This window comes from Podarcis muralis, chromosome 9, assembly GCF_964188315.1.
Source record: "Podarcis muralis chromosome 9, rPodMur119.hap1.1, whole genome shotgun sequence".
Taxonomy (NCBI): domain Eukaryota; kingdom Metazoa; phylum Chordata; class Lepidosauria; order Squamata; family Lacertidae; genus Podarcis; species Podarcis muralis.
In genome coordinates this window covers 9669874-9683581 of record NC_135663.1, presented here as the reverse complement: position 1 = coordinate 9683581, position 13708 = coordinate 9669874, and the positions used below count along the sequence as shown (strand labels likewise).

The following is a 13708-nucleotide window of genomic DNA, read 5'->3' as shown; positions in this document are numbered from 1 at the left end:
AGCCTATACCCCCCTATTGCTCAGCACCAGCGACCGGAGCAAGCACAGATTGCTGTTACTATGGCTTTTTGCTGGAGTCTTTCAGGCACTGCCCTGGATCGGTCCCAGAAAAATATCTTTAAACGAACCATAAGGGCAGTGGCAACTAAAAACGATCTAAACTCTATGTACACATCTACATGCGCCCCATTATATTTTAAACTTAGAGAGGCCTATGAACATTCATCTTATTTTAATGAATTGACTTTTGTACAACTTTGGAAAGCTTTTACAGGGTTACAATAAACCCTGCTTATAGAGATGGGAGACACGGAGGCATACCAACAAACGAACGTGTTTGCATTAGGGGATGTCCTGAAGTAGAGGACCTTATGCATTATATCTTGCGCTGCCCCTTATATAATGAAGCAAGAGAAAGATTTTTAGCACCTATAATCACAAGGTCCCCTGTCCAAAACACCTCTGACATGGTTTTATATCTCCTCGCAGACACAGATAAGTATGTGACCTGGCCAAGGTAGCCACCAACTGTAAAGGAGATGAATTTATTTGACCTTATCTACATCAAGCTATAGTCTATCTTCATCACCAAACTCCGAATATAATTGCACATTGTATCAATTAACATTATTTCTTAATATATTAGTGGCCATGTGATAATTTTAGCTTATAAATTTTATTTTTTAATGTCTTAACTTGTATATTAAGGTACTTTTATAGCTCTGTTTAGAGTGGGCAATGTCTTGATAATATAACCGTTTTAAGTTTTTTGTATCAATCCAGTATATTTTCTTTTAATTGTTGAATGTTTCTGTGTACATTGCGGCAGCCTCTGGCTATGTGCAATAAAACTGCCTGCCTGCCTGCCCTGGATCTGTCATTCACTCTTCCTGATGGCTCCATCCAGGTACCATGACTTGGGAAATCAAAAACTGGCAATCTGCTCCTGGGCATTTGTGAATTCTTGTCTTCAAATCCAGGAGCTGAACCTACAAGCTGTGATGGACAGGGCAGAATCTCTTGCCACTCGGGGTACTGTAAGAGCTGGAGGAGAAGAGCTATAGCAGAGCACTTGCTTTGCATGGATGCAGAAGGTCTCAGGGCATCTTCTGAGACTCCCAGCTGAAAGGACCTCTGGCAGCAGAGCTGAGAAACAGAGACATCTCCTTTAGACGCCAAAGAATTGCTGTCAGCCAGGCTAGATCAGTCCTGCAACCACAAATGTTACAAACCCACTCTCTGATACATGTATGGATAAACCCTTTGACCCTGAACAGCAGCTGAGCCCTATTCTGAAACCTTGTGAAATGCGCCTGCAAAAATAATAATAAACCAAGATAACTGACAATAAAATTGAATGTGGTGCTCTTGGTTTCAGCTGGCTTGGTTGAATTGCTCTTGGTTCAGGGGAGATGAACGCATGGGGTGGGAAAGCAATGTGCAGGCAGTATGGCCAATGCGTAGGGATGGTGGGAGCTGCAAGACGACAACATTTGGAGGACCACAGGTCCCCCACCCTAGCTGTTCTGAACTAGATGGTCTTGACACTGTATAAGGTTGCATATGCACACACAAACACACACCCCAAGAGGTCCACAGCTTCTAACGAAAGGCAAGCAAGCGGAGTGAGTGAGCCCAGCTTTTTAAATAAAACATTTGCATGTACAATGCAGAGCTAATCTCCTCCTGAGACAAAGGTTGAAGTCTAGTCTGCCAGATATCATGGTGCTTATATAACACATCGTAAACATCCAATGCAGATTGGAGGGCTGATCCCATTACAAATATCCTATTCAGTCCCCTGACATAGAGATCTCTTGATATATTTCAGGAGACATTCTAACTGTGTTTTAATGGAATGTACACCTTCCTTTTCTATCCTGGGTAGTAAGAGTGGCAAGAGCAAGGGACAGAGGCAAGGGACCTTAGGCTGAATTTGTTTGCACATTTTTTAGAAATAGGGAATGATGAGCTCGTCCTTGCCTAGCTCTGTTTCATGAAAAATACTTTCTGGGGTGAACCAGACGCTTCTAGAAGTATTTTACAGTCTGGTTTTCTTTAGCAGTTTTCTTTAGTGGGGGGGGGGGAGAGGGAGACCGCTTGCACCTCAAGGTGCACATTATCTTCTAGACAACCTTCTGGGAGGGGCACATTCCTGTGGTGGGTGGGGCCAGAGACAAAATGGACTGTGCAACCAACCTAAATTTTACCTTTTATATGAGTTGGCTAGCTTTTCTTATTTTCTTTAAAAATCAAGTCTTCACCCAAAGGCTTTATTAATTCCTCTTCCACCACAGCCTGTTATTTCTTGACACCCCCCCCCCCGATTTTCATCCTTTCACCCCAATCATAGTCATTTCTTTGCTTCAACTCCCTAGAAGACCCCCTCATCTTTTCACCTCTCCCCTAGTCCGTGCCATTACTTGACCCTTGCTCAGCATATGGCTCTAGCTTTTTCTATGTGTAGGCTAATTTTGACACACATTTGCACGCCCCTCACTATCCTTTATCCAGGCAGGCAAGAGCTATTAGAGTGTTCGAGGATATATTCCAGATAGGCAAACAACAATAACGACACTCAATGAAGATGTGGCTGAGCAGGGTGTGTGGTCTGGGGACATTTCCAAGGGCCAAACAGAACAGGCCAGGGGGACCTCAGTTGGCCTCTGAGCCTGAGGTTCCCCATTCTGCCAGTGTGGTGTAGTGGTTAGAGTGCTGGACTAGCACCAGGGAGACCAGGGTTCAAATCCCCACTCAGCTCATTGGGTGACCTTGGGCCAGCCACTCGCTCTCAGATGAACCCACCTCACAGCGTCGTTGTGATGATACAATGGGCAGGAGGGAAAGTATCAAGCTCTCTGGAGGAAAGGTAGCATATAAATGGAATCAACAAAAGAATATGTGAGGGGGGCTTCAAATCTTCACCCCACATTCTGTGACATGACTGCTTCTCACCTGTTGCAAAGAGGGAGATTGCTGCACTTTGTTTCCCAACCCAGTCATTCATCCACGGGGTTTCAAACCTCCATCACAGTCTATGCACTCTGTGCATTCTTCTTACATTCAGTATTGACTGAACAAGCTCAGCTGGGGAAAGTGCCTGGATTTCGCTTTAATCAGAGCAAATGGGACCTTTTGTGTTCATCCTTTATGTAAGAGCTCACCCCTCGGTCAAGCCGCCACTTGACCTTTTTCAATAAAACTTAGCAGGTCGAGGCTATTAAAATCTTTCATCGCAAGACATCTCCCATAGCTCTTAAACAATCTCTTTTCTTCTTTTCACAGGTCAAAAGGTCTTTAAAAAAAAACAACCCTTATGAGACACGACGAGGTATACTGGGCAAGGATCAATGATGGTAAGGATGGCCCTTTAAAATAGGGCTGATTCAAGGAAATTGGTGCTTGACCTGAGTTGGATCAAGATAACTCTAAATCATCCTAGGTTAGTTTGGGCCACCCAGAATGATCCAGGACTGCCAGAGTGTTGGGTGGGAAGACTGAAGGGGTCTGCTATCAGTCAGCTGACTCCATCATGACAGCTGACACCATCACGACCCACCTACCCATCAAAGCTGACACCATCATGACCCACCTACCCATCAAAGCTGGTCCGTGCAGGGAGACAAAGATCTGACTCCCTTGGCCAAACGTGGGCCACCCCTAGGCCACCCATGACTTATAGGGAAGAGCAGAATAACCTAGATGCTCATATAAGCAAGCAGTTGGGAGATCAGACTGGGAACTCACGGTTTTGTATACAGCTGCCACACGTGGTGAAGCATCTTCCTAGCTAGAAAAGGTGTCCCAGCTACAGGAGTGAATCTACTTAGCCAAGCTGACCATTTGCTGTTCTGAGTGTTTATTATTTTATAATTTCATCACTTTCACAAAGGAAAGGGCAACAAAGCCTTCCTGTTCATGATAGGACCTAGGCTGAGCAATGATAGCCCTTAGAGGTAGAGAATTTCAAGGGAAGCCCAGCAAATAAAGGTGTGTTCCAAAGCCATGGGAACATAGGAAGCGGCCTTATACTGAGCCGGACAATTGGTCCATCTAGCTCTGAGTGGTCAACACTGACTAGCAGTGGCTCCCCAAGGTTTCTGGCAGGGATCCTTATTCCAGCCCTTTCTGGAGATGCTGAATTTGGGACCTTCTGCATGCAAAGGCAACTGATCTACCATTGAGCCTTGTAGGCATCAAGAATGCTAAGTCCCCAGTCCTAAGCCTATTTCGTAGACGTTCCTGTTGAATTCTGTTGGGCTTAACTTTGAGTGAATGGGATTGGATTGTAGAACATACTCTGCCTACAAAGTAGATCAATTAAAACCACATTAAAAAAACCACAGTACGAAGACTAAAAAAGCCCAGCTAATTCATGTTATTTCCCAGAAGCAACTTCATAAGCAATGCTTATGAAGAAGGCTCTTGGATTTGAACATGACAATGACTCTCTTTCAGCATCGTGACTCGATGAAGACTAAGGAACTCCACTCAGTGGAAACAGCTTCCATTTTTCTTCCTTTCCATTGCACTTGCATGAGCTTTTGGAATGGATGCAATTTTCCAGCTCAGTCAATTTTCTCAAGATCACTGTCTTGTCCTCTGATTTATTTACTGCATTCCAAAGCATGGTGCAATCTGTCCTGGAGTTTATCAGTAATTATTCATATCTTCCTTGGAGGAATGAGGGTGTGCTTTGTTTGCAAGGCTATGGGGAAGAGAAAGGCAGTGAGACAGCCTACTGCAACTCATATTATGGGCTAGGATGTCTGCATTAAATGACCTTGAATGTATTCCTTTGCTGGGCCTGATGGTATTATTTTATTAATTTTTAAAAATATCAGCTGTATCATTAAAAAATTGATCAAAACAGCTTACAATGATACATGTAAATAATAAAGGCATGTGCAAATTTAAAACCAGAAGCCATCAACTAACCATTATAGAAATATGTACTTTTAATTGCCAGTGTAAGTTGGGCAGGACAGTAAAGTTTTAGGCAGCTGTTTAAAGGTTGAAAGAAAAAGTCCCTGGTGCATCTCTATTGGCTGAGTATTCCAAGGACTGGACCAATGATGCTTGAGCCTCACCATCAGGGGACAACCCATGATGCTTCTGTATACAATTTCTTTATGAAGAGCAAAATGTCACTGTGTCAGGTGAGGCATAGTGAGACAAGGGTCCCTTTCATTTATAACAGCTGTAAATGGGAGAAAGGGAATGCTAACAATGGCAAAAGGGTTGACACAAAGGCACTGCATTTGTCTGTAATACTGTGCTTGCGTTTAGAAAGATTAACATGGCATTACAATGAGGAGCTGACATTTCTCATTTTAAGTAAAGAGGGTTTTAATCGCCATCTAATAAGGATTAACATTTCTAAAGCAGCTGGTAAAAGGTAACTTCCCCACAAGCTCCAAAGACATCTAATGAAGCTGGTTGGCTTTTATAATAGTATAATCTTGATGGAGCCCAGGAAGTCCCTGAAGAAAGAGAAAGATCAATTCTCCCACTTCAAATTCCAACAGGAGCAGAGAGAAATGATGATCCCCCATTAGCAAGAGAGAGGACTCAGCCCTGAACAAATAAAAGAAAGAAAGTTTGTGGGTCAATCCATGAAGGTAAGAGGAATAAATGAAGTTTTAATGAAAATTTGCACAAGTTTTTAAAGGGGGGAGGGGGATCCCAAACTTTCAAAGTAAACTTTATTTCTAGAAGAAAACTGCTGGAACTGCGGGATAAATAAATACAATGGAATCGAACCTTTCATGCTACTTTCTTAAAATAAGCTTCAAACACTTTTGGATCTCCGCTCCACAGAAAATCCCAAACTGGCAACCAGAATTGGCTGGACAAGAATCCAGGCTGTACAGCAATATCCACCTCCTGCCAAATGAAGGGCCCTGAAAGGGGACCAGCAATACCAGTAATGTAAGCAGTGGTGTAAGCAGAGCCTTGCTGGTTCAGGTCAAAGGACAATCTTAGACCATCGCTCTGTTTTCACAGAGGCCAACCAGAAGTCTAAGGGAAGTCCTCAAGCCTTCTCCTCACTAGAGATTTCCAGGAATTGATATTCAGAGGCACACTGCACCCAACGTTCTCAAATGCCAACTCAATAACTGAGTAATGACAGTCACCGAAACATGCCAGAACTGCTTTGTTTCCTTGCCACAAAACAAATATTGCCACCAAGAAGTTCAGATACATCATCACCATCATCATCATGGGAGCCAGTGTGGTGTAGTGGTTAAGAGCGGTAGTCTTGTAATCTGGTGAACCAGGTTTGCTTCCCCGCTCCTCCACATGCAGCTGCTGGGTGACCTTGGGCTGGTCACACTTCTCTGAAGTCTCTCAGCCCCACTCACCTCACAGAGTGGTTGTTGTGGGGGAGGAAGGGAAAGGAGAATGTTAGCCACTTAGAGACTCCTTCAGGTAGTGATAAAGCGGGATATCAAATCCAAACTCTTCATCATCATCATCATCATCATTTTATTTGTATGCCGCCTTTCTACAGTTAAAACAATGCTCAAGGCGGCTTACAATATGAAAAGATTTACACAATTACAAATAAAGCAAAGTAGTCCTAAAAATAAAAAAATAAAAACATTAAAAACTACATAACCGAACTGAACAATTTTCACATAAAAATAAAGATACAAAAAGTTAATATCACTAACAACAGCAAAAACTCCCCCCCCCCAAACTTTTCCCCAAATACCCCAGTCCTTGCTGGGCAGTAGCTGCAGCCGCAGTCCTTGTGAGGCCAGTCAGGCCCCGCCCTGGGCCAGGTGGAGAGAGGCAGGAACAGGGCCCTCAGGCACTCAGCAGGGGAGTCGCTGTGGAGGAACAGGCTCATCTTGAGCCTTCCTCAAGAGGGAATGGACCTTCTGATTATTGAGGGTGACGTGGGTGAGTTCCTCATCAATGGCACCTGGGTTGGCTACCCAGAGCCAACATCCACTTTACCGCCGGCAGCAGGCCCAAGTGCCCCATCATCTCCACCATGGCCAGCTACCTGAGGACCCCAGGTCACAGAGCATCTGGCTGAGCTGGCTCAGCAACAGGGATTGTGTGTATTTTCATGAACTGAACAGAGTGAAAAAATATAAGTCATGGAGGTGTGGAGAGTGTGTGTATGAACTTAGCAGCACTTAGCTTGTTGTTTTTTTAGTTGCTTCTTTGCTAATGTTGCTAATAATGTTTTATAGATTATAAATGCTGTATTGAATTGTTAGTCACATAATATGACTTTTGCGGTAATTAGCTTCGCGGGTGGCGCTGTGGGTAAAAGCCTCAGCGCCTAGGGCTTGCCGATCGAAAGGTCGGCGGTTCGAATCCCCGCGGCGGGGTGCGCTCCCGTTGTTCGGTCCCAGCGCCTGCCAACCTAGCTGTTCGAAAGCACCCCCGGGTGCAAGTAGATAAATAGGGACCGCTTAGTAGCGGGAAGGTAAACGGCGTTTCCGTGTGCGGCTCTGGCTCGCCAGATGCAGCTTTGTCACGCTGGCCACGTGACCCGGAAGTGTCTCCGGACAGCGCTGGCCCCCGGCCTCTTGAGTGAGATGGGCGCACAACCCTAGAGTCTGTCAAGACTGGCCCGTACGGGCAGGGGTACCTTTACCTTTACCTTTAGCTTATTTTTTAGTTACTGCCTTCATAGAATAATAGAATTATGCAGTGTCCTGCATGGGGATCGAACCTGCAACCTTCTTTGTTAATAGTGTTTTATAGATTGTAATTGTTCTACTGAAGATTTGTGAATTATTTTACATTATTTATGCCGTACTTGTGATGTTCTATGCTCTACTATGTTAGTGTTATTTATTGTTTAGAAGCTGCTTTGGGATTCATCCCTGATCAGGAGATCCATTTTTGTTGTATCCTTCACTCTTGTCCCTTCTGCCTCTGCACTGTCCCCTCCCACCCTATGTTTAGCCGCACAGGAAATGGATTTGACAAGTTGTAGTTTGTCATCTCTTCTCTGACCCCAGAAATGGAGCCTGAGATAGCCTATTCCTCAAAAGGGTCATTGGTGCCAGGTTGTCCCTGGCTTATGCAAGTTGGCAGGTTGCCAGGCCAAACAAAGTGCCCATGTGATGAAGCATAGCTTTGGAGAAAGTTCTGTATCTCGAGCCAAAGGACTGCAGCACTTGTGGACATCTTCATTTGGAGTGAAGCTTTTGAATTAATAATAATACCTCTGTTTTCCAATCTCAGTAAATTTGGGATTTTTCAGGATAGAGACAAGGTGAGCAAGAGGCAACACGACTGAAGTATATACAGTGGTACCTCGGGTTAAGAACTTAATTCATTCTGGAGGTCCGTTCTTAACCTGAAACTGTTCTTAACCTGAGGTACCACTTTAGCTAATGGGGCCTCCCGCTGCCGCCGTGCGATTTCTGTTCTCATCCTGAAACAAAGTTCTTAACCTGAGGTACTATTTCTGGGTTAGCGGAGCCTGTAACCTGAAGCGTATGTAACCCGAGGTACCACTGTATTCCCTATCCCTGGCCTAGCTTGCCTAAATATCATGGGCCTAGCTGTGTTAATGCCACCCTCATACTATATGGCAGGATAACTGTGCATTTTGAAACGCATAGTAATGTATGGCATGGAGAAAATTTGATAGAGACAATGAAGCTGGACATTGGGAAATTCAGGACAGATAAAAGAAAGTACTCTTTCACACAATACACACAATGAACTATGGAATCCACTCCCAGAAGAGGCAGTGATGACCAACAGCTTGGATGGCAGTAAAAGAGGATTAGACAAATTCATGGAGGATGAAACTACAAATGGCAGAGGCCGTATGCTTGCAAACACCAGTTGCTGGAAAGCGCAGGAAGGGAGAGTTCTCTTGTGCTCAGATTCTGCTTGTGTGCTTCCCATGGTGGGCAACTGGTTGGCCACTGTGAGAATGGGATGTTGGATAGCATCTCCAAGTAGGGTTGCGATGGGAATGCCTCCTGCCCAAAACCCTGAACAGCCACTGCCAGCCAGTTTTACCAATGATCTGACACAGTCTCTGACAACTTCCCATGTGTATCCAGACACGAAGAGCATTGTTCTTCACACTGCCACTCTCCCACCTTCCCACCCACATCAAACCCAGTGTGGTGTGGTGATTGTTTTCTTAGGGGAACACTTAGGGTCAGAGGCACCAGTTTACAAGGGCGATTGGAGAAAGGCTGATGTTGACTTCCTGACATCATGCTTCTGAGCATCTTGCCTCCCTCCCTAAGCCAGACAGAACCTTCCCAGGCTTTGGGAAGGAGGCACCAGGCACCTGATAGGATACTGGAGTCCTCCTGCCTCCTTCTCAAAGCTGTACAGGTCTTGGGAAGGTGGTGGGAAGGCTCCTGTCTCCCATCGGAGCCCACCTTACTAGGTTTTCAGAAGAAGGCACCAGGTTTTAATACAGTGGATGCTCGGGTTGCGAACATGATCTATGCGGGATGCACATTCGCAACCCGCAGTGGCGTGTCTGCGCATGTGCGGATTGCGATTTGGCACTTCTGCGCATGCACAAAGTGCAATTTAGTGCTTCTGTGCATGTGCGACCCCCGAAACCTGTAAGTAACCCGTTCCGGTACTTCCGGGTTTCAGCGGGTCCGTAACACAAAAAAACGCAACCTGAAGCGTCTGTAACCCGAGGTATAACTGTACTTCAATTTACCGGGCACATTTAGGGGACTAGCCTAGTCTAAGGTTACCAGACATCCCCGTTTCCTGGGGACAGTCCCCGTTACAGATGAGTCCCCATACAAAATCCATTGAAGTGTCCCCGGATTAATTGGAATAAGTCTGGTAACCTTAGCTAGTCCCCCTAGTTCACTGGCTGCATGTCACTGATCAAACCCAAAGCAATGCAGGTGCCACTGTATTCTTAGCCTGTCCCTTGTAAATAAGAGGGAGAACTGGAACATCGGAAGCTGCCTTATATTCAGTCAGTCCATTGTTTCACCTAGTTCACTATTGTCTACACTGATGGGCAGTGGCTCTCCAGAAATTCAGGAAGGAATCTCTGGAGCTCTACCTGCAGACTTCCGGGACTGAACCTGGCAGCTCCTGACAGTCTTTAGCAGTTGGAGCACATTAGGTACCTGCCATTTCTTCTGTTGCTCTGGATAGTTAACCATTAACAGTGAATTGTTGTCAAAACCTTTGAGTCCCGTTCTCTCTCTCTCCCCCCCCCCCCCGCATTTGCCTGGGACCTCCTTGGGGAAAGATTAGGTGCATTATGGATGATGGCATGTGATATATCAGCTCTTTACCTTTGAAGGGATGGAGCGGAATCCCCCAAAGACATTTCAAAAGGCCAAACCTGATGCTCAGGACACTTGTTGGTAAAGATCAGTAATCCTTGTGGGATATCGGATCGGTCCATTTCAGAATAAATGTCCTGATGTGAAATCCGTGCATATGGCAAGCACGGAAAGGGCAGTCAAGAGCAAAGCTTAAACTAAAGGAAAGTGAAAACAAGCCTTCCCTGGAGGTTTAAGTAGTAGTCTAAATGCACAGCTAATTTTAGCAAAATCACAGTAGCAAGAGAGATTCCTGGACCATTTATCCCAGGTGATTGGGATATGGTAAAGCCACTGAAAACAAAACAAAATAAAGTTGGCATAAATATGTACTTTTTATTATAATTATATCTTTCCTCTAAAATGAGCACAGGGTAGCAAACAGCAATTGATCAAACTATAAAGACATCTTTTTTAAAAAAAGAATTCTACCACAGATGCAGGGTGAGAAATATCTTAGATACGAAACAAAATATATGTTATATGAAAGGAAGAACACCTTTGACATTTTATTTTTAAAACTCTGTTGTTTTAAATAAAAACTCCAATAAGGTTTTTATTTTTAAGAACTTTGAAGGCCGAAGTAGACAGGGGTTCCATGTGAACAGCAGTTGAACATGGACCAGTCGTTTCTTCAGGATAGGCGAATATTGTTCCAAAGAGATGGGCGATGGCTCCATTGCCCTCGGTCAATTGAAAGAATCGAAAGATTCAGAGGTGGGCACTGCAATGTGGTAACACAAGCAATCCCAAAGAAGCCAGCGAGAGCCCCAGGGCAAGTCCTCTTTTTTTGTGGCACAGTAAAACAAAAGAACAAAAATAAGTGAGTGTGCTTATGTCAGGCGTGGAGTATCCTCTCTTCCCCTGCTAGCCTCAGAGGCAAGAAGAACAAACAGTTCGTATTTAATGGCTTTTTCTTCAGTCATCTGGTTACAAGATAAAAGATCCATGTCTCCACACATAGGAGAAGTTGGCTATTCCGAGTCCCTCCTCTTCCGTCTCCCACAACATCCTGGAAACCTATAGGAAGAAGAAGAAGAAGAAGAAGAAGAAGAAGAAGAAGAAGAAGAAGAAGAAGAAGAAGAAGAAGAAGAAGAAGAGTAGTAGTAGTAGTAGTAGTAGTAGTTTGGATTTGATATCCTGCTTTATCACTACCTGAAGGAGTCTCCAAGCAGCTAACAATCTTCTTTCCTTTCCTTCCCCACAACAAACACTCTGTGAGATGAGTGGGGCTGAGAGACTTCAAAGAAGTGTGACTAGCCCAAGGTCACCCAGCAGCTGCATGTGGAGGAGCGGAGACGCGAACCCGGTTCACCAGATTACGAGTCTACTGCTCTTAACCACTACACCACACTGACTGGAAGTCACAGGAGTCACATTCCTCCGCATTCTCTGTTCTTGAATGTGGAGGGACCAGCGAGCCCTTGGACTAGAAAGGTCTCCCATACCCTCCAGGGAGGTCTCTGCTGTCTGCTCTCTAACTTCCCCCTCCTCATCCTCCACTATCTCGTAACTAGGCATTTCCTCATTCAGCTCTACATCATCCCTGTCTCCCTCTCTTCCTGAAACAGCTGGAGTCAGGGAAGACAAAACTTCCCACTCTTCCTCCTCTTATGAGAGGAGCTGATCAGACTAAGGGCTCATTTCCCATTCCTCCTGTCCAGTCCAGTCCCTGACAGCTTATAATTCACAGTCCCATCCCCATCAAAATTAGCCTCCACCTCTTAATCAACTAAACCTTCAGTTGATTAACTTCACAGGTAAAATACTCATTCATCCCTGCTTCCTAGTAAGCTTGCTTAGTAGTGTAGCCTTAGCTGACTAGGACTCAACTTTTAAGTTGCTGATTGATTTGCCATTTATAGTTGCAGACTTACGGCTGTTCTGCTCATCCTAAATGTAGGAGTAGCCAATGGGGAATCCTCCTGATGTTGTTAGACTCTAGCTCCCGTCGCCTGTGACATTTGGCCATGCTTCCTGGGGCTGATGGAGTTCGACAACATCTGAAGAACTTCACCTAAGTTTCCCTTGACCACAGTGTTCTGTACACCAGCCAGGTTTCCTCTTATACTGTGTTGTACACATCCTGCCCTTAGCTGTAAGAATTGCCGGGAAATTATACATCTAATTATCACAGTGGCTATAATTGTGTTAACGTTGCTGTCAATTACTGCTCCTTTCCCACAAATATAACTGCTTGTATTTTCCCCCCTTTTCGGCTGTTTTTAATTATCTCCCTTCTTCCCCTGCAGAGCAGCTTTCCCATTACGCTAAGCCTTTCCACGTTGTTCCAAGGCAAACACCTCTGGCCCATTTTTATCACCTGTGTTTCATGGCTCAACCTGTTCCTTCTCTTACATAAAGTTTCACTTGTTAAATCATTTCTATGTGCTCCAAGCCTTGATGGGATTAGTCTAATTTCTTGCATGCCACGAGCCATCTGACACATGCATTTGATATTCTTGAAACTAACTTCACTCCTAGTGTTCTGCATGATTTATGACTGCAGATTTGGTACAGAGTGTAGGTATGGAAGTACACAGTGAAATGCTCCTGGTACTTCTTCTTTTTTAAACTCACTGCATGTAGAAATCTAGCCTCTTAGGAAGAAGGCTAGGCTAGAATCCTCTTTCTGGCATGCTAGTATGCCTAAGAAAAAGTGTGCTCCTTTTACAGAGTTTCTGAGGGCACAGGTCGGTGCTGTGGCTCAGTGCAAAATGACTTTTGCTATACAGTGGTACCTCAGGTTACAGATGCTTCAGGTTACAGACGCTTCAGGTTACAGACTCCGGTGGCACTGTGGGTTAAACCACAGAGTCTAGGACTTGTCAGAAGGTCGGCGGTTCGAATCCCCGCGACGGGGTGAGCTCCCGTTGCTCGGTCCCTGCTCCTGCCAACCTAGCAGTTCGAAAGCACATCAAAGTGCAAGTAGATAAATAGGTACTGCTCCGGTGGGAAGGTAAATGGCGTTTCCATGCACTGCTCTGGTTTGCCAGAAGCGGCTTAGTCATGCTGGCCACATGACCTGGAAGCTGTCTGCAGACAAACGCCGGCTCCCTTAGCCAGTAAAGCGAGATGAGCGCCGCAAACCCAGAGTCGGTCACGACTGGACCTAATGGTCAGGGGTCCCTTTACCTTTACCTTTAACCCAGAAATAGTACCTCGGGTTAAGAACTTTGCTTCAGGATGAGAACAGAAATCGTGCGGTGGCAGTGCGAGGCCCCATTAGCTAAAGTGGTACCTCAGGTTAAGAACAGTTTCAGGTTAAGAACGGGCCCCCAGAATGAATTAAGTTCCTAACCCGAGGTACCACCGTAAAGCAGAACCTCGGTTGCCGAACGCTTCGGAAGCTGAACAATTCGGAACCTGAAAGCTGACAACCCGGAAGTGAATGCTTCCGTTTT

The 13708-nt window shown here is 45.1% G+C and overlaps 1 long non-coding RNA gene across 1 annotated transcript; it reads right to left on the bottom strand.

The window, feature by feature from the left end:
- Positions 1-10620: 10620 nt before the first annotated feature.
- On the bottom strand, positions 10621-12276 carry LOC144328935 (uncharacterized). The gene is made up of 2 exons (XR_013394317.1): positions 12182-12276; positions 10621-11324 (listed from the first exon to the last, which is right to left on the bottom strand). It is a non-coding gene; the product is annotated as an uncharacterized LOC144328935 (long non-coding RNA).
- Between the last annotated feature and the right edge of the window lie 1432 nt (positions 12277-13708).